The sequence below is a fragment of the Bos grunniens genome, chromosome 10 (assembly GCF_055505025.1).
Source record: "Bos grunniens cultivar Pamir isolate PY7600 chromosome 10, Bosgru_T2T1.0, whole genome shotgun sequence".
Lineage (NCBI taxonomy): Eukaryota > Metazoa > Chordata > Mammalia > Artiodactyla > Bovidae > Bos > Bos grunniens.
The window spans coordinates 34572376-34598203 of NC_141174.1; the positions used below are offsets into that span (position 1 = coordinate 34572376).

At 41.9% G+C, this 25828-nt stretch overlaps 1 long non-coding RNA gene across 4 annotated transcripts; it reads left to right on the top strand.

The window, feature by feature from the left end:
* The first annotated feature begins 259 nt into the window (after positions 1 to 259).
* On the top strand, positions 260 to 15299 carry LOC147364295 (uncharacterized). Of its 4 annotated transcripts, XR_015134334.1 has the most exons (4): positions 412 to 666; positions 7959 to 8090; positions 8207 to 8266; positions 12545 to 14808. It is a non-coding gene; the product is annotated as an uncharacterized LOC147364295 (long non-coding RNA). The 4 variants fall into 4 exon arrangements; XR_015134335.1 differs by lacking the exon at positions 8207 to 8266 and having other exon boundaries at positions 260 to 666; positions 12518 to 14808; XR_015134336.1 differs by lacking the exons at positions 8207 to 8266; positions 12545 to 14808 and adding an exon at positions 14941 to 15299 and having other exon boundaries at positions 413 to 666.
* The last annotated feature ends 10529 nt before the right edge of the window (positions 15300 to 25828 follow it).

Below are 25828 nucleotides of genomic sequence, written 5' to 3' on the forward strand. Positions count from 1 at the left end.
TTATTTCAGTTACTAAATGATTAAAGTGTCTAATCTCTGGAGCGGTGATAAAGAACGCCAGAAAGGGGGGGCTGGGTTTTTGATGTTTGGGGAAGGTACAGAACATCTCTATTGAGACCATGCCGGAGAAAGCCCACCCCATCAAAGAACCACAGATAAGTAAGACATCATTAATAAATCAATGACAGGAAAATGAAAACGGAAGCAGATGAATCAGCTAGTGGATCAGGTCGGAGATGAAAAACAGCACATCTGTTGCTACCGTTGGTGCATTAACAAATAAGTCTGCTGGATCAGACAGCCTTTCGGACTAATACTTGGAATAATGAAGCTTCAAGAGCGATTAAAGCATAAATCAATTTTTAAATGTATCTTGTACCTCCCCCAAACAACAGGAGGCATATTTTCCCTTGCTTTGAATTCCTTTTGGCAGGCAACGGGAGGTGCAGGGATAAAAAATGCTGCCTCACTTTGGCTCTGCTGTGAGGTACAGCACACAGCTAATTTAGTGTTTAGCCTCACACTTTGATTCTTACCAGCTGAAAGCACTGAGCTGTGCTTAATCGATAACATTAAATCCAAGCCAGTGTGTTTCAGTTCCAGCAAGATCCCCCAGCATCCTTGTCCAGGACAGCTTGATTTTCGGTCCCTTTCCTCCTCATGCAGGTAATGATTTACATTTAATTTTGTTTCTATTGAGGTCTTTAGCAGAATTAACCATTAAGGTGGTGAAGCATTTTTCTTATTTGAAGCATAATTTCTCCTTCATATCTGATGAAAAAAGTTGCTTCTCCCTAATGGCAAAATCGCCAGGTTTTAGGATATTAAAAATGGATGCAAGCAATTACTTTGATGAGTTGTGCATCCACGTCCAAAAAGGGCAGCTGTATTTTACATATAATAATGTTTGATTTAGGGATGTTGGGATAAAATGAGGCTAAAGGGAGATGGCTCAGGTTGGGGAAAGGGGGAAGATCCAGAAAGAACACAGGGCAACACAATCAAGAAAGAAAACTACATTTATGTCCAAAATTTCCCTGAAACACAGAAAGCTGGCTAATGAATGAGTTCTTGCTGAAGAAGACAAATGGGGAGGGTGTAGGAAGAAAGAAGGACAAAGAAAGAAAAGATAAGAAATAAGATGATTAGAAATGGGGAGGGGGTGAACCCCAGATGAAGGAGAGGAAAATCAAGCCATGTTTCTTTTCAGAACACAACCTTTACTCGCGTTATAACCCCAAATCAGCCAGAGGACAATGGGACCCCAAGGAAGTAAACTCCCTTCCCTTCTTGCTCTTCTGCTAGAAACACTACAGTTTTTTCAGAAAACAAAAGCCAAGAGAGATACTCTTTTGTTCATCTTGACTGCCCTCAGGTCAACAGATTCGGTATTTTGAATTCAGTTAGGACAGCCAGAACTCACATTTCCAAAGAAGATGCCAAAATATTATAGCAAGTGAAAACTTTTATACTGATTAATGAAGGGCAAGCAGACATGAGCATCAAAGCTCATACAAACATTTCCAGATGTAAGCACTAAGTTAGAAAGAGCCTGAGTTTCTTATCATCATAGGATCTGGCAGTACAAACTTTTCATATTAGGTATTATCAACATATGATTAAGATACAAACCAGCTGGAAAGTTCCACAGCCACCTGATAACTTCAAATGAGGGTATCTGGAAAGTTTAGGGACCAATGATGTCCTATAAACCAGAGTTTCTCAAACTTCTATGTGCCTACAAATACCTGGAGATCTTGTAAATGTGCAGATTCTAGGGGAACATTTCTGGATTGGTAGAGGAAGGACCTCCAAAAATAGACTCTTCCATAAAAGCAATGAAAATACTGGTAAGGATTATCAAAATCAACTTTTTCAGAAACTTGGAAATTAACCAGAGTTACATGAAAATTTGAGGAGTATTTATTCAAGAAAAACAGCTGAATCTTGGAAAGAACAATGAGTTTTGGTGTTTTAGCTTGTCCTTCTCCCATTCTCCCAGTTCCTCAGCAGCATTGAAAATGAGTTGTCTTAAAACCATCACAGCTGTGAAAAACAAGCAGCCTAATAGCTACTAGAGGGGGAAGAATGGATTTGGAGCTTCCCCAAAAGCTCCATCCCCAGAGAATTATTACTATCCAACCTGTTTGGTAGTTCTCTGGAAAAGCCTTATTCTCAGGGCTTTTATTTATTTGACCTGACCCAGAGCTTGCTCAGTGCAAATAGCCCTGTCCCCAAGGTATTTGTTGGAAATAATTAGCAGCAATTGTTTAATATCCAGCTGCTTTAGGTAGGAATGCAAGTTGGTGAAAACTGACCCCCAAAATTTTAAACTGGGGGATGAGATGCTCATAATGAGCTTAGAAAGCTTCAACATATTCCTAGGAGCCGACATGTATGTGCAGGGGTGTGCACACACCCAAGAAAGACATGAGAAGGTTCTAATGTCAGCTCTGGCTAATCTTCAGGTTCTGCATAAGCAGGTAATGAAGGCTAAGGCAGAGTTTTAAACTGCTAGGGCACTGACTGTGTGCCCCAACACACACATGAGCAAAGTTGAGAGCTTTATTTTTCAAGCCATTTAAGAAAATCTCTTGTCTAATCATTAGTTGATCATTAAGCTAACTGGGCATGGGCTTCCCTGGTGGCTCAGATGGTAAAGAATCTACCTATAATGCAGGAGACCCAGGTTTGTCCCTGGGTCGATAATCTCCCCTGGGGAAGGGAATGGCAACCCTCTCCAGTATTCTTGCCTGGAGAATTCCATGGACAGAGGAACCTGGTGGGCTAGAGTCCTTGGGGTCACAAACAGTTGGACACAACTGAGCAACTTAACACACACACACACACAAGCTAACTGAGCAGAGACATCATTGGCTATACACAACAGATTAGTCCAGGAAAACTACTCAACAAGCAAAGAGTAGCAGCAGCAGCAGCAGCAGCAGCAACAACAACAAAACGACCAACAACAACAAACTCTGGAGAGGATGGCAGTGGAGGTGGAGACTAGGAATGGGAATCTGACTTCCAGAGTTGCCATGCTATATTAAGATGTCCAGTTTTTAACAAAAAAACTGCATGGTGTGCAGAGAAGCAGGAAAAGATGGGCCATACATAAAAATAATAAGTTGTCTGTAATTGTTCTTGTCCCTAATAGGATATTAGACTTATTGTATCAAAACTTTGAATCAGCTGTTACACCTATATTCAAGGATCTTAGAAAATTGATTTCCAAAGACTTAAAGGAAAGTGTGAAAATAACATCTCAGCAAATAGAGAATATCAATAAAGAGGTAGAAATTATAAAACAAGAGTCAAACAGAAATTCTGGAGTTGCAAAGTATATTACTTGAAATGAAAAATTCACTAAAAGAGCTCAAAAGACAAACTGTCAGGAGAATCTGTGAACTTGAAGATAGGTCAGTTGATTGAGATTATCCACTTTGAGGAAGAAAAGAAAAAAATTAAGAAAAATGAACAGTCTAAGATACCTGTGGGTAGGCACCAAGTCTACCAACACTTGCATAATCAAAGTCCCAGAAGGAGACAAGAAGAGAAACAGAAAAAAATATTTAAAGAAATAATGGCTTAAAATTTCTCAAATTTGTTGAAAAATATTGATCAATACATCCAAGAAACTAAATGATCTTCAAGAAGAGTAAGCACAGAGAGATTCACAAACAGATACATCAACCTGTCAAAGGTTAAAGACAGAGAGAGGATTTGAAAGCAGCAAGAGAAAAATGACTCATACAAGGGACCCAGAATAAGGTTAACAGCTAATTATCTAAGATTAACAACTAATTATTAGAAACTATGGAAGCCAGAAAGCTGTGAGAAGACCTTCATATCCACTAGGATGTGTATAATAAAAAAAGATAGAAAATGTTGGTAAGGATGTGGATAAATTGGAAATATAAAATAGCTGTAGACACTCTGGAAAACAAATAGGTAGTTTCTCAAATGATTAAACCTTGAGTTACTTTATGACCCTGCAATCTACTCCTAGATATATATATATACATGCCCAAGAGAAATCAAAATATGTATTCATGTAAAATTTTATAAATTAATTTTTATAGCAGCATTATTCATAGTAGCCCCAAATGAGAAACACCTCAAGTGTCCATCAGCTAAATGAATGGATACATTTTTAAATGTGGTATAGCCATACAGTCAGAGAAGGCAATGGCACCCCAGTCCAGTACTCTTGCCTAGAAAATCCCGTGGACGGAGGAGCCTGGTGGGCTGCAGTCCATGGGGTCGCTAGGAGTCGGACACAACTGAGTGACTTCACTTTCACGCATTGGAGGAGGAAGTGGCAGCCCACTCCAGTGTTCTTGCCTGGAGAATCCCAGGGACGGGGGAGCCTGGTGGGCTGCTGTCTATGGGGTCACACAGAGTCGGACACGACTGAAGTGACTTAGCAGCAGCAGCAGCATAGCCATATAGTAGAATATAATTCAGCCTTAGAAAAAGATGAACATGGATGCCATAACATGGATGAACTTTGAAAACATAAACCCAAGTGAAAGAAGTCAGTCACAAAAGACTACATATTATATGATTCCATTTATATGGAATGACCAGAATCAGCAAATCTATATAGAAAGTGCAATGAAAGTGCACATCGCTCAGTCGTGTCCAACTCTTTAGGACCCCATGGACTATACAGTCCATGGAATTCTCCAGGCCAGAATACTGGAGTGGGTAGACTTTCCCTTCTCTAGGGGATTTCCCAACCGAGGGATCCAACCCAGGTCTCCCGCACTGAAGGCAGATTCTTTACCCGCTGAGCCACAAGGGAAGCCCAAGGTTACCGGGGTGGGTGGCCTATCCCTTTTCCAGCGGATCTTCCCAACCCAGGAATCAATCCGTGGTCTCCTGTGTTGCAGGCAGATTCTGTACAAACTGAGCTATCAGGGAAGCCCAAATCTGTAGAGAAAGAATGTAAACTTGTGGTTGCCAGAGGCTAGAGGTGGGGTAAGTATGGAGGAAACTGGGAAGTGCCTGCTAATGGTACAGGATTTCTTTTTCAAGTGATGAAAATGTTTTAAAAGTGATTATATTATTGGTTGTATAATTTATGGATATCTCAGTGCTCTGAATTATATATTATAAATGAGTGACTTGTATGGTATGTTAATTATATTTAGTAAAGTTGTTAATTAAGAAAAGAAAAAAAAGCTCCTTTAAAGGATAAAGGGGAAAAAAGGTGAGCATGGGAAATGTCTCTAACTGGACTACCATATTCCTAGTTCTGCGACTAAAGGAAGAAGACAAGATGGGTATCTGTGGACAGTTGTCACACTCTGCCACATGTTCCATCCTAGCCATGTTATGCTCTCTGATAGCCTTCATGTGTGCAGAACCAGGCAGAACTTCTCCAGTATATGCTTTTGCAGGGCTGGGGGACTATGCCACATTGTTAGCAAATCTGGCCATTTCCCAGAAGGCCCTAATCCACTCCATGGCAACTCACTTAGCACTGAGTTTAATTTTCTGAGATAGATTTCTTTTTATTCAAAATGAAAAAGATATGACCAAATCTAGTATGACATCTCCTTTAGCCTATTACTAACTTCCTGCCTATGTAAAATTACTCCAAGTTTCTAAGGGTTTCAACCACATGCCCACAGGTAACTGATGTCAAATTCTCCATTTCTCGCCATCCCACACCCCACACCGTCAATGATCTTCCACCAGAAAGTGAGTTCTTTAATATTCCATAAGGGTTGGGAGGACCTCCAGCTTAACCAAAAAAGACAAGGGCCTTCACCATCACATTATCCCTAGGGCCTGAGGGTTCTCATTATAGGAAGATCCAAAATCTCTTATTTCCAGTGGTGGGTCCTTCTGTAATCATTGATACACTCATAAAAGGAAATTTCAGTTCAGTTCAGTTGCTGAGTTGTATCCGTCTCTCTGGGACCCCATGGACTGCAGCACGCCAGGCTTCCCTGTCCATCACTAACTTCCAGAACTTGCTCAAACTTATGTCCATTGAGTCAGTGATGCCATCCAACCATCTCATCCTCCGTTGTCCCCTTCTCCTCTTGCCTTCAATCATTCCCAGCATCAGGGTCTGTTCCAATGAGTCAGTTCTTTGCATCAGGTGGCCAAAGTATTGGAGTTTCAGCTTCAGCATCAGTCCTTCCAATGAATATTCAAGACTAATTTCCTTTTGGATTGACTGGTTGGATCTCCTTGAAGTCCAAGGGACTCTCAAGAGTCTTCTCCAACACCACAGTTCAAAAGCATCAATTCTTTGGTGCTCAGCTTTCTTTATAGTCCAACTCTCACATCCATACATGACTACTGAAAAGACCATAGCTTTGACTAGATGGACCTTTGTCAGCAAAGTAATGTCTCTGCTTTTTAATAGTCTGTCTAGGTTGGTCATAGCTTTTCTTCCAAGCAGCAAGCATCTTTTAATTTCATGGCTGCAGTCACCATCTTCAGTGATTTTGGAGCCCAAGAAAATACAGTCTCTCACTGTTTCCATTGTTTCCCCATTTATTTGCCATGAAGTGATGGGACCAGATGTCATGATCTTTGTTTTTTGAATGTTGAATTTTAAGTCAGCTTTTTCACTCTCCTCTTTCATTTTCATCAAGAGGCTCTTTAGTTCCTCTTCACTTTCTGCCATAAGGGTGGTGCCACTTTCTGCATATGTGAGGTTTTTGATATTTTCCCCAGCAATCCTGATTTCAGCTTGTGCTTCATCCAGCCCAACATTTTGCATGATGTACTCTGCATATAAGCTAAACAAGCAGGATGACAATATACAGCCTTGATATACTCCTTTCCCAAATTGGAACCAGTCTGTTGTTCCGTGTCTGGTTCTAACTGTTGCTTCTTGACCCGCATTCATATTTCTCAGGGCTTCCCTGATAGCTCAGTATGTCAAGAATCTGCCTGCAATGCAGGAGACCCTGGTTCAATTCCTGGGTCAGAAAGATCCACTGGAGAAGGGATAGGCTTCCACTGGAGAAGGGATAGGCTACCCACTCCAGTATTCTGGCCTAGAGAATTTCATGCACTGTATAGTCCATGGGGTTGCAAAGAGTTGGACACAACAGAGTGATTTTCAGTTTCACTCACAGATTTCTCAGGAGGCAGGTCTCCTCCTGAACCCAGGTCTCCTGCATTGCAGGCAGATTCTTTACCAGCTGAGCCACAAGGGAAGCTCAAAAGGAAATTTAATAGGTGTCAAATGAAAGCTTGTTGATCTCTTGAGTCATCTCATCATAGAATTGATGAAAATTTAGCCTAAAAAGACATGAAATTGTGCTTAAAAACCACAGTACAGGGTGGCCTAGTGGGTATCACCAAGCTTCCTCAGCTTTCCCATTTGGTATATGATGATGTTATTTTTGAAGTGTTGGAGCATCTTCAGATAAATGCTAATACAGAGGAAATGGGTTTAGCATCTGGGTATCTGAAAGTGGCAGGAGTTGAGAGAAAAGCCTTTTCTCCTTAGGCAGGCCTCTCTACAACATGGGGGAGGCTTTCTTTAGCAAACGGGAAAGAGCAGTTCAGTTCAGTTCAGTTGCTCAGTTGTGTCCGACTCTTTGTGACCCCATGAACCACAGGACAGCAGGCCTCCCTGTCCATCACCAACTCCCAGACTCCACCCAAAGCCATGTCCATTGAGTCGGTGATGCCATCCAACCATCTCATCCTCTGTCGTCCCCTTCTCCTCCTGCCCTCAATCTTTCCCAGCATCAGGGTCTTTTCCAATTATAGGGGATAGGAAGTCAAGAAACATCTGGAGTAACAGGCAAATTTGGCCTTGGAGTACAGAATGAAGCAGGGCAAAGGCTAATAGAGTTCTGCCAAGAGAACGCACTGGTCATAGCAAACACCCTCTTCCAATAACACAAGAGAAGACTCTACATAGGAACATCACCAGACGGTTGACACTGAAATCAGATTGATTGTATTCTTTGCAGCCAAAGATGGAGAAGCTCTATACAGTCAGCAAAAACAAGACCTGGAGCTGAGTGTGGCTCAGATCATGAACTCCTTATTGCCAAATTCAGACTGAAATTGAAGAAAGTGGAGAAAACCACTAGACCATTCAGGTATGACCTAAATCAAATGTCTTATGACTATTCAGGGAAAGAGCAAAGAGAAGGCAAACCAAAGAGAGGGACAAGCTTGTGACTCAACAAATATCCTTTTTTGTTTTTAATTGGAGGATAATTGCTCTACAACATTGTGTGGGCCTCTGCCATCCATCAACATGAATCGGCCACAGGTATACGTATGTCCCTCCCTCCTGAGGCACCCCCCATCTCCCACCCCGTCCCACCCCTCTAAGTTGTCAGAGAACACCAGGTTGAGCTCCCTGTGTCACACAGCAAATTCCCACTTGCTATCTATTTTACGTATAGTAATGTACACATTTCCATGCTATTTTCTCAATTCGTCTCACCCTTTACTTCCCTTACTGTGGCCACAAGTCTGTTCTCTATGTCAGCATCTCCATTGCTCCCCTGCAAATAGGGTCATCAGTACCATCATTCTAGATTCTATACACATGCGTTAATAACCAATATACAAAGGAAGTCAGAAACAGATATCCTCTTCCCTACATATTTTCTCTCTCTTCTTACTTGAGCAAAGTTAAAATTAACTTTCCTTGCTGAGAAGGTTTTTCCAAAGTATTAGGTTAACATGGTCTGTAATTGGGATACATGTGTCCATGTTAAATCTCACAAAATCAAGAAGTGGCTGGGTTCAAACTGAAGTAAGTGTGATATATAAAGGTCTTTAGTGGTCTTTAACCCAGACCATGATGAGATTCCCTTGAACACAGACAAACTAGAACAGTTCAATAAACTCGTATTGTGGTGTAAAGTCCACTGGCATTCCATATTCCAGCAGATCCAGGGTGGGCTTTTCTTTTCTCTGCTTCTTAAATTCTTTATTTTACTAATGACCTCTGTACTCATTAGAAGCTGTTGTTAACACATTACAATGGCATTTATGAAGCATCAAGAGGGTAGAGATTTGTCCCATATTCACTCTTTTCATTCTTAAGGCTTATGCTCAGGCTTTCCTTCATGCCAGTTCACTTTCCAGAACACTCTGGTATTTTGGCAACAACACAGTCAGGACCAGCTTCTCAGAAATACAGCTTGTGCCATCACACAGGTCTCTGTGCTTAGAAGGACCTCACATTTAGAAGGACCCCACACTTGGAAGGGCCCTGCACTTGGTTAATGTTCTTCTGACACTGCCTTGAAACTCCTAATAATTTTTGATGAAGGGACCACAATTTTGTACTTGGCTCTGCAAATTATGTAGCTGGTACTGAAGTCTAAACCAAACTGAACTGAATACTTGGGATTTCAGATCTCAGCTTTGATCCTTCTTAGCTTTGTGATCTTGGATGAGTTTCTTAACCTTGCTCAATTTTATTTTCTTCCATTGTTAAATGTAGAAAGAATAATATCTGTCTCACAGAGTTGTTAAAGGAATTAAATGAGATAGAAAACATACCAGTGCCCGAGACATGGTTCTAGTAACTAACTCTTCAGTTCAGTTCAGTTCAGTCACTTAGTCGTGTCTGACTCTTTGCAACCCCATGAATCGCAGCACGCCAGGCCTCCCTGTCCATCACCAACTCCTGGAGTTCACTCAGACTCATGTCCATCAAGTCGGTGATGCCATCCAGCCATCTCATCCTCTATCGTCCCCTTCTCCTCTTGCCCCCAATCCCTCCCAGCATCAGAGTCCTTTCCAATGAGTCAACTCTTCGCATGAGGTGGCCAAAGTACTGGAGTTTCAGCTTTAGCATCATTCCTTCCAAAGAACACCCAGGGCTGATCTCCTTTAGAATGGACTGGTTGGATCTCCTTGCAGTCCAAGGGACTCTCAAGAGTCTTTTCCAACACCACAGTTCAAAAGCATCAATTCTTTGGGGCTCAGCTTTCTTCACAGTCCAACTCTCACATCCATACATGACCACAGGAAAAACCATAGTCTTGACTAGACGGACCTTTGTTGGCAAGTAATGTCTCTGCTTTTGAATATGCTATCTAGGTTAGTCATAACTTTCCTTCCAAGGAGTAAGCATCTTTTAATTTCATGGCTGCAGTCACCATCTGCAGTGATTTTGGAGCCCAGAAAAATAAAGTCTGACACTGTTTCAACTGTTTCCCCATCAATTTGCCATGAAGTGATGGGACCAGATGCCATGATCTTCGTCTTCTGAATGTTGGGCTTTAAGTCAACTTTTTCGCTCTCCTCTTTCACTTTCATCAAGAGGCTTTTGAGTTCCTCTTCACTCTCTGCCAGAAGGGTGGTGTCATCTGCATATCTGAGGTGATTGATATTTCTCCCGGCAATCTTAGTTCATCACTAATCCTTATTAATTGCTTATCCCAAGTACTATGCCTGGCAGTTTACAAAAATTAGGTCACTGTTCCTCACAACCATAGCAGATCAGCTAGCACACCCTGGCTTGCACTTACAGGTTTTTGTAGTCAGTGTCTATTCCCATTGGCCCAGCATCTGTGCTGGTTGGTTGGTGATCGTAGTGTCTGAATGTTCTACATGGTCAAGTTTAATGTTTTTTCCTTCTGGCCCCTAAGTTCCTCTATCCTCAAGGAGTTACTAATTGAGTGAGAGGGATCAAGTACATATAGACCTGGCTACCTGGCTGCTGCACAAGGCCATGTGCCCAACTTTACCTGCCAAACACATGCACCTAAGCTGCTGATAGTTGCTCTTTCAGGTGTTCAGGCTGTTGATCAAGTTTTTCCCTCATCTGGAGGCTCTTCCCTACTCTTGTCTTCATCACTCTACCCAATTCCTCATTTTCCTTCAAGACTCAACTGAATTGCCTCACCTCTCAAAAAGGCCCCTTCTCTGAGACTCTGGATATTTGTAACTCTCTCACAACACTTCTTGCATAAATTCTAATTGGTGGCTTTCTAGGTCTAAAAGATCGTTGATGAGAAAAGATGACATATTGCTCATCTGGGTGTCCCCAGCACTTAGGAAAACGTGCCTGACACATAACTACAGTTTATTAAGCAATTGATGCAGGGTGCTATTTTCCAAGGAATACCAAATTCTATTTGTTAAAAGGAGAGACAGTTGTACTCAACTAATGGATGGAAGCTTCATAGAGGAGGTAGTCTGCATGTTAGAAAGACTAAATGAAATAAGTAGGATTGGGGATAGAGGTGGGAAACCATTCTCAACAGAAGGAACAGCTTGAGCAGAAGTACAGGTAGAGAAAAGCTGAAGACAAAGCTTGTCTAGAGAACAGCAGGTAGACTATTGGGCCTGGCGCTCAGGAGTTTCATTAAGTGAAAAATCCCAAGTTCAAATATTTATTGGAATCAGGTTTATAGCATAAGAAATAAATAAAACATGGCCACATGCAGAGGAGAAAGGACTGTGGCAAGCTGGAAAATACACCCTATTTAAAGGAAGGTGGCTATTGGACTTTTCAATTTTCCCAGATAGTATGGAAATTCAGAGGTGTGAAGTATTTCTTTAACTTTTCATTTAAAAATAATTCTAGACTTATAGAAAAACCAAAAAATTAATATGGAGTTCAGGTACAAGCTTTACCCAGCTTTCACTAATGTTAATGACTTATAGACTCATAGTATAATGATTAAAAACTACAAAATTAAGATTGCTATTAGAGTACTATTGAAACTGTAGTGCTTATTCAAAATTTCGTTTTTCTCCAATGGCCTTTTTTCTGTTCCAGGATCTGATTTCCAGTAGTTGTGTTTCTTTGGTCTCCTCTAATCTGGGACAGTTCTTCAATCTTTGCTTATCTTTCATGATCTTGACACTTTGAATGATTACTGTTCAGTTATTTCATAAAGTTTCTTTCAATGTGTTTGATCTTTTCTCATGGTTAAGGTGAGATGATGAATTTTTGGCAAAATGCTACAGAAGCAACACTGTGTCTTTTTTCAGTGCATCATATCAAGGGTACGTGATGTCAATATGTCTTAGTACTGATGATGTCCACTTTGATCATTTGGTAAAGGCAATATCTGCCGTGTTTTTCCATTGAAAAATAACCATCTTTTCCATTGTCAGTGATAAATATTTGGGAGATATTCTGGGGGCTCTATAAATGCCTCATACCTTCTCAAACCTTTGTCCACTGATTTTAACACCCACCAGTGGATCTTGCCTATAGCAATGATTACAGTGATGTAGTCACTAGTGGTGATTTTGTGTTTCCCTCATTCATTCTACTTTTACTGGTTAGAATTCTGTCAGGAAAAGTGCTCCCTATTCCCCCATTTAATTATTTACTTAATTATTTCATTTCTATTAGTATGGACTAATGTATATGATTTTATTTCATGGTATAAAGTATAATCAATGCTATCATTATCATTTTGTTGCTCAAACTGCCTAGATTTGGCCACTGGGATCTTGTCAACATTAATTCCTATATCTTTTTGACTTGCTCCCATCTTTTTGTGAGCACGTCCTTATTTTCTGATACTATATAATCTTCCAGGCCCATCTTGTATTTTTTTTGCTCCAGGTCTGGAATCAACCACATCTTCAGGGAGCTCTGGTTTTTTTTCCCCCACTGGAGAATAAATATGTTGGCTTTCAAATGTAGACTACAAATTCAAACATTGTGGATGTATGCCTAGTTCATAGTCTTTCACTGTGTGATGTCTGATGCAGAAGATCAGTTAGCTCAAAGCAGGAGTGAAGGTTTGGGTCTGGGTAAGAAATGTCTTGAATGTCCAGTGAGGAGTTTGGAATCCATGCATCCAGGGCATGAGGTTCTCTGGACAGTTTTTGAGTAGAAATGTGATATGCTTTTAAGATATACTTTGGGGAGATAAACAGGAAGACTTACAAACAGAAGTTTCTAGAAGCAAAAAAAAAAAAAGGAATATTTAAACATATAGCTGAGAAAAGAAGAGAAGCTAAAGGCAAAGGAGAAAAGGAAAGATATACCTATTTCAATGCAGAGTTCCAAAGAATAGCAAGAACAGATAAGAACGCCTTCCTCAGTGATCAATGCAAAGAAATAGAGGAAAACAATAGAATGGGAAAGACGAGAGATCTCTTTGAGAAAATTAGAGATATCAAGGGAACATTTCATGCAAAGATGGGCTCAATAAAGGACAGAAATGGTATGGAGCTAACAGAAACAGAAGATATTAAGATGTGGCAGGAATACACAAATACAAATCTTCATGACCCAGATAACCACAATGGTGTGATCACTCATCTAGAGCCAGACATCCTGGAATGTGAAGTCAAATAGGCCTTAGAAAACATCACTATGAACAAATTTAGTGGAGGTGATGGAATTCCATTTGAGCTATTTCAAATCCTAAAAGATGCTGCTGCCAAAGTGCTGCACTCAATATGCCAGCAATTTTGGAAAATGTAGCAGTGCCCACAGGACTGGAAAAGGTCAGTTTTCATTCCAATCCTAAAGAAGGGCAATGCCAAAGAATGTTCAAACCACTGCACAATTGCACTCATCCTACACGCTAGCAAAGTAATGCTCAAAATTCTCCAAGCCAGGCTTCAACAGTGCATGAACTGTGAAATTCCAGATGTTCAAGCTGGATTTAGAAAAGGCAGAGGAACCAGAGACCAAATTGCCAACATCTGTTGGATCATAGAAAAAGCAAGAGAGTTCCAGAAAAACATCTACTTCTGCTTTATTGATTATGCCAAAGCCTTTGATTGTGTAGATCACAACAAACTGGAAAATTCTTCAAGAGATGGGAATACCAGATCACCTGACCTGCCTCCTGAGAAATCTGTATGCAGGTCAAGAAGCAACAGTTAGGACTAGTCATGGAAAAACAGACTGGTTCCAAATTGGGAAAGGAGTGCGTCAAGGCTGTATATTGTCTCCCTGATTATTTAACTTATATACAGTGTACATCATGCGAAATGCTGGGCTGGAAGAAGCACAAGCTGGGATCAGGATTGCCAGGAGAAACATCAATAACCTCAGATATGCAGATGACACCACCCTTACAGCAGAAAGCGAAGAGGAACTAAAGAGCCTCTTGATGAAAGTGAAAGAGGAGAGTGAAAAAGCTGATTTAAAACTCAACATTCAAAAAACAAAGATCATGGCATCTGGTCCCATCACTTCATGGCAAACAAATGGGGAAACAATGGAAACAGTGAGAGTCTGTATTTTCTTGGGCTCTAAAATCACTGCAGATGGTGACTGCGGCCATGAAATTAAAAGATGCTCGCTGCTTGGAAGAAAAGCTATGACCAACCTAGACAGCCTATTAAAAAGCTGAGACATTATTTTGCTGACAAAGGTCCATCTAGTCAAAGCTATGGTCTTTCCAGTCATGTATGGAAGTGAGAGTTGGACTATAAAGAAAACTGAGCACCAAAGAATTGATGCTTTTGAACTGTGGTGTTGGAGAAGACTCTTGAGAGTCCCTTGGACTTCAAGGAGATCAAACCAGTCAATCCTAAAGGAAATCAGTCTTGAATATTCATTGGAAGGACTGATGCTAAAGCTGAAACTCCAATAGTTTGGCCACCTGACGCAAAGAACTGACTCATTGGAAAAGACCCTGATGCTGAAAAAGACTGAAGGCAAGAGGAGAAGGGGACGATAAAGGATGAGATGGTTGAATGGCTTGATGGACATGAGTTTGAGCCAGCTCCGGGAGTTGGTGATGGACAGGGAAGCCTGGTGTGCTGTAGTCCATGGGGTCCAGAAAGAATTGGATGCGACTAAGTGACTGAACTGAACTGAACTGATAAAATTATTTTTCTTTAATTAATGTGGTAAAATTATAAATTAGAGATGCTCTCTGCTTTCCCTCATGCTGGAGATCCTTTCTCTTGTTCTCCAAATCAAATATCCTTATGTATCAAGGTCTCCTTCTCCAGAAAGTTTCCTGACTCCTATAATTTATCCTTCCTTCTCAGGTACCCTTGGCCCAAGTTGGCTGTTACCTCCTTTGTACATGTATTCCATTCTGCCCTGTATGCTGGGGCTTTGTTTGAATGCTTGTCTTGCTGGGCTGGAAGAAGCCCAAGCTGGAATCAAGATTTCCACGAGAAGTGTCAGTAACCTCAGATATGCAGATGACATCACCCTTATGGCGGAAATTGAAGAAGAACTAAAGAGCCTCTTGATGAAAGTGAAAGAGGAGAGTGAAAAAGTTGGCTTAAAACTCAACATTCGGAAAACTAAGATCATGGCATTCGGTTCCATCACTTCTTGGCAAATAGATGGGGAAACAGTAGAAACAGTGTCAGACTTTATTTTTGGGGGCTCCAAAATCACTGCAGATGGTGACTGCAGCCATGAAATTAAAAGACGCTTACTCCTTGGAAGGAAAGTTATGACCAACCTAGACAGCATATTAAAAAGTAGAGACATTACTTTGTCAACAAAGGTCCGTCTAGTCAAGGCTATGGTTTTTCCAGTGGTCATGTATGGATGTGAGAGTTGGACTATAAAGAAAGCTGAGTGCAGAAGAATTTATGCTTTTGAACTGTGGTGTTGGAAAAGACTCTTAAGAGTCCCTTGGACTGCAAGGAGATCCAACCAGTCCATCCTAAAGGAGATCAGTCCTAGGTATTCATTGGAAGGACTGATGTTGAAGCTGAAACCCCAGTACTTTGGCCCCCTATGTGAAGAGCTGACTCATTGGAAAAGACCCTGATGCTGGGAAAGATTGAGGTCAGGAGAAGGGGACGACAGAGGATGAGATGGTTGGATAGCATCATCGACTCAAACATGAGTTTGAGTAAACTCTGGGAGTTGGTGATGGATAGGGAGCCTGGGGTGCTGTGGTTCATGGGGTCGCAAAGAGTTGGACATGACTGAGAGACTGAACTGAACTGAACTGAAGTTGCTCACTTGGTTACTAACTTCTCACAGACAAGGAAGCTCTTAGTCATCTTTATCTCTTCTCTGGGCCTAACATCGTTCTTCTCACCCAGGAGAGATGCTCAACTCAGAAGTGAACTGGTTATAGGAACCACTTATAATTCACTTTGGGATTCTGGATAAATAAAACCAAAATGCAAGGTATGCAAATTTCTTTAAAGTCATGCGATTATCAGTTGAAATTGCTCTGTCTGAGAAATTACTCCAGCTGAACGTGTGAGGCAGCACATGTGATGGGGAACACAACAGTAAGATAACACAAGACACACAGATGCACGCACACAGAATTTCCGAGTCCATCAGTTCAGTCGCTCAGTCGTGTCCGACTCTTTGCGACCCCATGAATCACAGCACGCCAGGCCTCCCTGTCCATCACCATCTCCTGGAGTTCACTCAGACTCACCTCCATCGAGTCAGTGATGCCATCCAGCCATCTCATCCTCTGTCGTCCCCTTCTCCTCCTGCCCCCAATCCCTCCCAGCATCAGAGTCCTTTCCAATGAGTCAACTCTTCGCATGAGGTAGCCGAAGTACTGGAGTTTCAGCTTGAGCATCATTCCTTCCAAAGAAATCCCAGGGCTGATCTCCTTCAGAATGGACTGGTTGAATCTCCTTGCAGTCCCAGGGACTCTAAAGAGTCTTCATAGTATAAGTCTTTTCTTAAGATGAATACTAGTCAGGTGTGTACTTAATACTGAGGGAGTTTAATAATAAAAGGATATTCCTTATGGCGGAGACAAATACTGTCTTGAATCGTCTATCTGGAAGGCACCTCTTAGGACTACCCTAAGCTTTTTGAAAACACGGTCAGAATGACCTTCCCTTTGTGAAAAAGAACATTCCAAAAGGCCTTGATAGGAGTGAACTCTGTGTTAATCATGTTTCCTCTTTAGAGCTGTGCTGTTACAGAGATAGCTTTCCCCTCAAAGCATGAATAAAAGCTATGCTTCAAGTGCAGAAAACATTTAAAAAACAAATTTCACCCCCAAAAATTTAAAGAAGAGAATTGACTATAGTCAACAAGGCAATTACCCTACAGAAAATAGGGTTCTGTAATGTTTGTCGAGGAGGAGGCATAAAGGTTTACAGCCTCTGCCAGCCTCCTTCCCCGGACTCCTGCTGGATTTGCCATCCTCACTTCTGGCAGCAGCTACCTGTGTGACAGTTGACACCTTGAGTCAGGAAGGAAGGGAGAGAAAAAAGGAGGCAGAGGCGAGGGAGGAGGAATGCCCAAATATAGCACTATTGACTGTTTCCTTTTTCACCAGGCAGCATCTGCCAGCCAGCATAGCATCAGGAAGAGAGGCAAGATTGTAAAGAAGGGCAGGTCAAAGGGATGCAGAGCAAGAAATTGCCAAAGAACAAGAGGTTAGATGTGAGGCCTGTGAGGAAAGTAACCCTCAGCAATATGGGAACTGGGGGAGCAGAGGAAATGATTCAAGTGTGTAAACAAAGCATCCCACCCAAGAGACTGGAGTGGAATAGTGTTTTTGTCAAACTAACCCAAGTCCCCTCGTTCTGCTTCTAATTGCAGTGACTTCCCCTCTCTCCTGTCTCCTTTGTCAGCTGCATTCATTTGGATCAGGAGTGCCATTCATTGGCCCTGGAGGAGGGAAAGAATGGGGGGAAATGCAGATGTTGACTCTCTGCTTTTGAATTCCTAAAAATATGTTCTAAATTTCTATCAGAGACTAGAGGTTTGAAATCTTGGCTTCAGTGACTCAGAGTTAAGGTCCTGGCAGAGATATATATTAAACATAAATTAAGAATGTAGTACTCAAACATGGTCCAGGTGGCATGGTGCAGGAACAATACAGGAGGAAAAATAGGAACAAAAGAGGATTTTTCACAGCTCCCTGACTCTCCTGCACACGTACAGGAAGAAGTTTGCCTTGTTCCTGGGAGCGCTAAGGGGTGATGGAGTGAAGGTCAGCGGATCCCAAGGGGCTTCTAACTGGGATGAGGGCTGGAGTGTGTGCACATGGTAATCTGATGCCAGAGAGTGACTGAGGACACTTGGCTATAACCAGAGGCCATCTGGTGTAATGTCCAAAGACCAGATGGTACAAGCTACATCTCAGTGATCAGTGAACACCAAGCCACTCCTTCCCACTGGTTACTGGCCTCAGCCTACCCCCAGCTTAGAATGTCTGTGGAGAAAGGGAGACATGGACCTTGATTAACTTAGGTCTGTAAAATTATCAAATAAAGTGAGTTACGTTTTAGCATACTTGATAACTTGAGTTTCAGAAATTTTACCTGTTACATAATTGTGAAGCTAAATACAATGCTAATATATTAAACTTACAATTAGGAGGTTAATTTTATGTCTAATTTCAGAGTATAAAAGGCAATAGAGTTCTCTTGAAGGTTAGTAGAACCTTCTTTTTTCATTCTGGGTCTGTTTGTATGTATGTATGTGTATATGTGTGTATTCCAACCAGGGAAGGCCCCTACCCTTCACCCCCAGGTTATCTTATTTCAAGTAGTTTTTACAATGTGTTGGGTCATGCCTAATTAGATAAGAACTTTTTCTTTAGCCTCATGTGTTTAGAAGTCCACATCATCTAAGGTCAAGCCTCGAATGAAAAGAACAGAGAAGTGATGCAATTATACTGACTTCAGAGCAGATGGCTGTTTTCTGGAGGGAAATGGTGCATAAAACACACAAACAATGAAATACTTGAGAGAGAAATTCTCCACAGCAGTCGTGGCTATAAAATCAGCACAAAGCAACTAGTTCCCAGGACTGGTGCAATGTTGAGAAGCATTAGGGGGAAATAAGAGATACCCACGCCCTGATGAGGCATCCTACCTGGACTTGGAAGAGAAAGGACATGGGATGGGGTGCATATCATATGCACAAATCTCGGATTGTAGACCCAGTTATGGACAAAGTAAGCTTATTTTTCTGTAAATGAAGTTAATACTTATATTGTGCTGTGTTTAGTTGCTCAGTTGTGTCCGACTCTCTGCAGCCCCATGGACTGTAGCCCACCAGTCTCCTCTGTCCACAGGATTTCCCAGGCAATAATACTGGAGTGAGTTGCCATTTCCTTCTCCAGGGGATCTTCCTAACCCAAGAATTGAACCCATGTTTCCTGAGTCTCCTGCATTGGCAGATGGATTCTTTACCACTAGTGCCACCTGGGAATACTTATAATAAACTCTCTCTATTCCAGACAGTAGAAACTTAACTTCAGTCATTTAAGAGTTCTGGCTTTCTTTATGAAAGACAGCTTTTAACTTTGAGGCTTTTATCATGCCCATGAATGAAGGTTAGGGTAGGGGAAGCATCTCACCTAAACTGCCATCACTCTTGACTAGCGCAGCTACTTAGATGGAATGTGGACATGTACTGTTTACTGCTGACCAGCAGTGTGTGGGCTATAGTACAGCAACTTTGGGTCTGGCTCATGGAGAGGAGTCTTGCAGGCTATAGTCCATGGGGTCGCAAAGAGTTGGACATGACTAAGAAACTAACACTCACTTTCACTGGGTCAGCTAACTGGGGACCCTCCTGGGCACACAAGACAATCTTGACAGTTCCATGTTTTTCTAGCACTACACCTGGTAGGGCCAATTCACAGCCATTTGTCACTTCCATGGCACTCTTGAGTACACAAGAATCATTCCAGCTCCCCAGCACTACCCCCAACCCCTTCCATTCATAGCTCTACCCTGAGAATTTTTCAAACTCATCTGCCAGGACAGAGTAGACAGTCATATTTCCCTGGTTTTTGCCTTCAGACTCTTGAGAGTCCCTTGGACTGCAAGGAGATCCAACCAGTCCATTCTGAAGGAGATCAGCCCTGGGATTTCTTTGGAAGGAATGGTGCTAAAGCTGAAACTCCAGTACTTTGGCCACCTCGTGCGAAGAGTTGACTCATTGGAAAAGACTCTGATGCTGAGAGGGATTGGGGGCAGGAGGAGAAGGGGACGACAGAGGATGAGATGGCTGGATGGCATCACTGACTCGATGGAGGTGAGTCTGAGTGAACTCCAGGAGTTGGTGATGGACAGGGAGGCCTGGCGTGCTGCATGCAATTCATGGGGTTGCAAAGAGTCAGACACGACTGAGCAACTGAACTGAACTGAAGGGTCTCCTTGGGAAAGTAAAGTTTTCCTCTGTACTACTATTCCCAAATGTATCTGGAGTTTCTGCTATGGAACATTTTTTCTACTTCATCCTAGAAAAGGATCAGAGTACAGACCTTTTTCATCAAGGACTCATCACCTCTGGTTAGTCTGCATGCATACATGCTCAGTCACTCATTTGTGTCCAGTTCTTTGTGACCCCATGGACTGTAGCCCACCAGGCTCCTCTGTCCATGGGATTTTCCAGGCTAGAATACTGCAGAGGGTTACCATTGCCTTTTCCAGGGGATCTTCCCGACCCAAGGGTAGAACCCCCATCTCCTGTGTCTCCTGCGTTGGCAGGCAGGTTCTTTACCACTGAGCCACCTGGGATGCCATCTAGTTAGTCTACTCTCTCTTTTCCTGGCTGGTGGAAGGGGTGAGGGGAAAACTTAGCCTGGAGGATGGGGAGCAGCATGGGTGGGAAAGCTTCTTTATTATTACTCATCACTTCTTTTCCCACATCTATTGTACATGCTTTAATTCTTTCTGTTCTCTTGAGGCCAAGATGTTAAAAACCTAAAAGCTAATAATTGACTCCTTTTGTGGCATTTGCTTTATGCAGAGTCATTCCTTGCTTGTGGCAGTGATGCTAATTCATTGGCAGAAGGATTACAACGTTAAAGGAAAAGTGAAAAGCTTTGTATAGCATCACTTGATATTAAACGAGGACTGGTTTCAGGACTCCTGCAGATACTAAAATCTATAGGACCTTATATAAAATGGCCCTTATGTAGTATTTGCATATAGCCTGTGCACATCTTCCCATTTACTCTGTCATCTCCAAGACACTTATAAATACCTAATATAATGTAAATGCTACACAAATAGTTGCCAGCATACAGAAAATTCAAGTGTTGCTTTTTGGAACTTTCTGGAATTTTTTTTCCAAATATTTTTGATGCCCAGCTGGTTGAATTTACATATATGGAACTCATGGATAGGGAGGACTTTCTGTAGTTCTATAATCTAGCCACGCATATAACTACTTTGTTTCCCCAGCCCAGATCTAAGATTAGTCACAACCCATAGAGAATGTTGAAAAAAATCAGACAATATGGTGTAAAGACCTAGAAGCTGGATTAACTGTGGGCTCTGCTTAGGTGAGCTTACCTTAGATTCTTCAGTTCACTCTCCAGTCTTCTTGCAGAGGCTCTAGTTAGTATATCTTAGAGACTGTGACTTTATCAACCAGAAGTCATGCAATAGTGAATTCAGCCTTTCTCTCCTCTCCTCCCACTTTGCTTCCTCCTCTTTCCTTTTTTTCTTCCCACCTCCGCTTTTCTCAGTCCACTCTGCTCTTACCATCCTCTCTCCCCAGTGGCAAGTCCAGAGGATGTGATTCCAGAATCCATGCAGGAGGCGACTCTTTGCCTCATTACTAGAATGACTGTGTGTCTTGCTTGAATCTGTGGCCCCAGCATCTTATCCAGATAGCATCTCCCTTTACCTTCAATCATGTTCAGATATGAATGATGAATTATATGGCTGCTCTAGTTATTAGAGACCAGCTCATTCTCAAAAACATTTGACCTCCACAGAGAAGAACTGTTCAAATGCAATGAGGATTTAAATGAATACAAATATACAATTTAGGGTGTACCAAAAGAGTCCCCATAGAACTAGTAATATACAAACTGAGAGGGTCAAGAGAAGCCTGGGTTAAGTCCCAGCAGAATCCAGAAGGTTAAGTCAGAACTGGGAAACCTTGGTTATGATGTTGAAGTGGGAGGGTCAATGGCAGCAGGCTGGGCCTTGGAGTCCTGCTCTGAGGCACGTGGATCTAGCTGGGAGTTTTTTGGGGGGTGAGTTGGAGTAGAGGCAAAAGAACAGAATGTTGGAGTATCTTCCAGTCTAAAACCTTAACAAATGGCAGGTCATGCAGGGAGAAAGCTGGAGCAGAAACAAGGAGCTCAAGAGAGATGCTGGCCAATGAACCGTGTCTTTCCAGTTGGTAGTGAGGGGAAATTTAAATCAGGCTTTGCCCTGCTCTTTTTAAAAAAAAATATTTTATATTATTATTTTAAAATTTGTATTTATGTACTTTTGGCTGCGCTGGGTCTTCGTTGCTGCGTGCAGACTTTCTGTAACTGGGTCGAGAAGGGGCTGCTCTCTAGTTGTGGTATGCAGGCTTCTCATTGCGGTGGCTTCTCCTGTGCAGAGCTAAGCTGTAAGTGCACAGACTTCAGTGGCTGTGGAACGAGGGCTCAGTAGTTGTCGCACATGGACTTAGTTGCCCTGGGGCATGTGGGATCTTCCCGGACCAGGGATCTAACTCACATCCCCTGCATTGGCAGTTCAGTTCACTTCAGTCTCTCAGTCATGTCCAACTTTTTGCAACCCCATGGACTGCAGCATGCCAGGCCTTCCTGTCCATCACCAACTCCTGGAGTTTACTCACACTTATGTCCATTGAGTTGGTGATGCCATCCAGTCATCTCATCCTCTGTTGTCCCCTTCTCCTCCCACCTTCAATCTTTCCCAGCATCAGGGGTTTTTCAAATGAGTCTGTTCTTTGCATCAGGTGGCCAAAGTATTGGAGTTTCAGCTTCAACATCAGTCCTTCCAATGAATATTCAGGACTGATTTCCTTTAGGATGGACTGGTTGGATCTCTTTGCTGAGATCGAACCAGCCAACTAAAGAGGCTCTTTAGTTCTTCTTTGCTTTCTGCCACAAGGGTGGTGTCATCTGCATATCTGAGGTTATTGATATTTCTCCCAGTAATCTTGATTCCAGCTTGTGCTTCATCCAGCCCAGCATTTCACATGATGTTCTCTGCATATAAGTTAAATAAGCAGGGTGACAATATACAGCCTTGATGTACTACTTTCCCAAATTGGAAACAGTCTGTTGTTCCATGTCCGGTTCTAACTGTTGGTTCCTGACCTGCATACAGATTTCTCAGGAGGCAGGTCAAGTGGTCTGGTATTCCCATCTCTTTAAGAATTTTCCACACTTTGTTGTGATCCACACAGGTAGATTCTTAAGCACTGGATCACCAGGGAGTTCTGCTTTGCTCTTAAAAAGAGCCCCCTCTTCTCTGTTGGGTAGACTTTGAGAAATTGTCTTTCATGAAAACACGTGTCTTGTTTAAGACATGTCTTCCATAGAAGCTACTTTATGTAGTTTAAATAATTCCTGGAGTAAGAACCACTTTCTAATCATGGTATGTTATTATTTTTATGAAAGAGGGAGAATAATAACAAAAACATGTGCTTACTTCAGCAGCACATACACTAAAAATGGGGAAAATAAAATTATATATTTTAAAAACTGAAACTTTCATTAACACTTGTGAACAATGATTACAATCAATACCTTAGCTGAAAAGCATAGATTTGAACCCAAATTATAGCAAAATCTGGAATCCTGACTTCGATAGCTGGTGTACCTTTTCAAAGGCTTTCCTGGTGGCTCAGACAATAAAGAATTCACCTGCTATGTGGGACATCTGGGTTCAATCCCTGAGTTGGGAAGATCCCGTAGATAAGGGAAGAGCTACCCACTCCAGTGGGTAGCTGGATAGAGGATGGCAGGCTACAGTCCATGGGGTTGCAAAGGAGAAAAGGGAAGATATATCCATCTGAATGCAGAGTTTCAAAGAATAGCAAGGAGAGATAAGAAAGCCTTCCTCAGTGATCAATGCAAAGAAATAGAGGAAAATAATAGAATGGGGAAGACCAGAGACCTCTTCAAGAAAAATAGAGATACCAAGGGAACATTTTATGCAAAGATGGGCACAATAAAGGACAGAAATGGTATGGACCTAACAGAAGCAGAAGATATTAAGAAGATGTGGCAAGAATACACAGAAAACTATACAAAAGAGATCCTAATGACCCCAATAACCACAATGGTGTGATCACCTACCTAGAGCCAAACATCCTGGAATGTGAAGTCAAGTGGGCCTTAAGAAGCATCACTATGAACAAAGCTAGTGGAGGTGATAAAATTCCAGTTGAGCTGTTTCAAATCCTAAAAGATGATGCCGCCAAAGTGCTGCACTCAATATGCCAGCAATTTTGGAAAATGCTGCAGTGGCCACAGGACTGGAAAAGGTCAGTTTTCATTCCAATCCTAAAGAAGGGCCATGCCAAAGAATGTTCAAACCACTGCACAATTGCACTCATCTCACACGCTAGCAAAGTAATGCTCAAAATTCTCCAAGCCAGGCTTCAACAGTACATGAACCGTGAACTTCCAGGTGTTCAAGCTGGATTTAGAAAAGGCAGAGGAATCAGAGATCAAATTGCCAACATCCATTGGATCATAGAAAAAGCAAGAGAGTTCCAGAAAAACATCTGCTTCATTGATTACGCAAAAGCCTTTGTGTGGATCACAACAAACTGGAAAATTCTTCAAGAGATGGGAATACCAGACCACCTGACCTGCCTCCTGAGAAATCTGTATGCAGGTCAAGAAGCAACAGTTAGAACTGGATGTGGAACAATGAACTGGTTCCAAATTGGGAAAGGAGTACATCAAGAGTGTATATTGTCACCTTGCTTATTTAACTTATATGCAGAGTACATCATGTGAAATGCTGGACTGGATGAAGCACAAGCTGTAATCAAGATTGCCGGGGGAAGTATCAGTAACCTCAGATATGCAGATGACACCACCCTTATGGCAGAAAGTGAAGAACCTTTTGACGAAAGTGAAAGGAGAGAGTGAAAGCGCTAACTTAAAACTCAACATTCAAAAAACTAAGATCATGGCATCTGGCCCCATCACTTCATGGCAAATAGATGGGGAAACAATGGAAACAGTGACAGACTTTATTTTCTTGGGCTCCAAAATCACTGCAGATGGTGACTGCAGCCGTGAAATTAAAAGATGCTTGCTCCTTGGAACAAAAGCTATGACCAACCTAGACAGCATATTAAAAAGCAGAGACATTAATTTACCAACAAAGGTCTGTCTAGTCAAAGCTACGGTTTTTCCAGTAGTCATATATGAATGTGAGAGTTGGACCATAAAGAAAGCTGAGCGTTGGATGAAGTGATCTTTGTTTTTTGAATGTTGAGTTTTAAGCCAGTTTTCTCACTCTCCTCTTTTGAACTGTGGTGTTGGAGAAGACTCTTGAGAGTCCCATGGACTGCAAGGAGATTGGACCAGTTGATGCTGAATATTCATTGAAAGGACTGATGCTGAACCTGAAGCTCCAGTACTTTGGCCACCTGATGCAAAGAACTGATTTATTGGAAAAGACCCTGATGCTGGAAAGATTGAAAGCAGAAGGAGAACAGGATGACAGAGGATGAGATGGTTTGATAGTATTACCGACTCAATGAGTATGAGTTTGAGCAAGCTCTGGGGGTTGGTGATGGACAGGGAAGCCTGGTGTGCTGTAGTCCATGGGGTCGCAAAGAATGGGACACGGTTGAGCAATGGAACTGAACTAAACGATACCTTTCTAGTCATATTTAACCTTAACTAATTGGGAGGTGGCAATCTGGCAGGGCCCTGAGCAATGGAGACTTTCAGCTTGGAATAAAAACTTTAGAAAATCCACAAAGTGAATCATAACTGATTTTCTGTGTGTTAAGTTCATTATCTTTCAGGTTAAGGGCTCAATACAGAATATACAAAGGAAATTAATACTATTAAAACCATTAAAGAATTTTTCATAGTTTTATTAAAAACAGAGACTTGATCAGTATTGGGGAGCTTGTTTTGTGGCATCATTTCTTTTCTTGGCTGAATGGCACATCTTTTGAGGAGCAGAATAAGATGTACTTGGTACACTCAGCCTGCAACCATGGAATTGTGGAACTGAC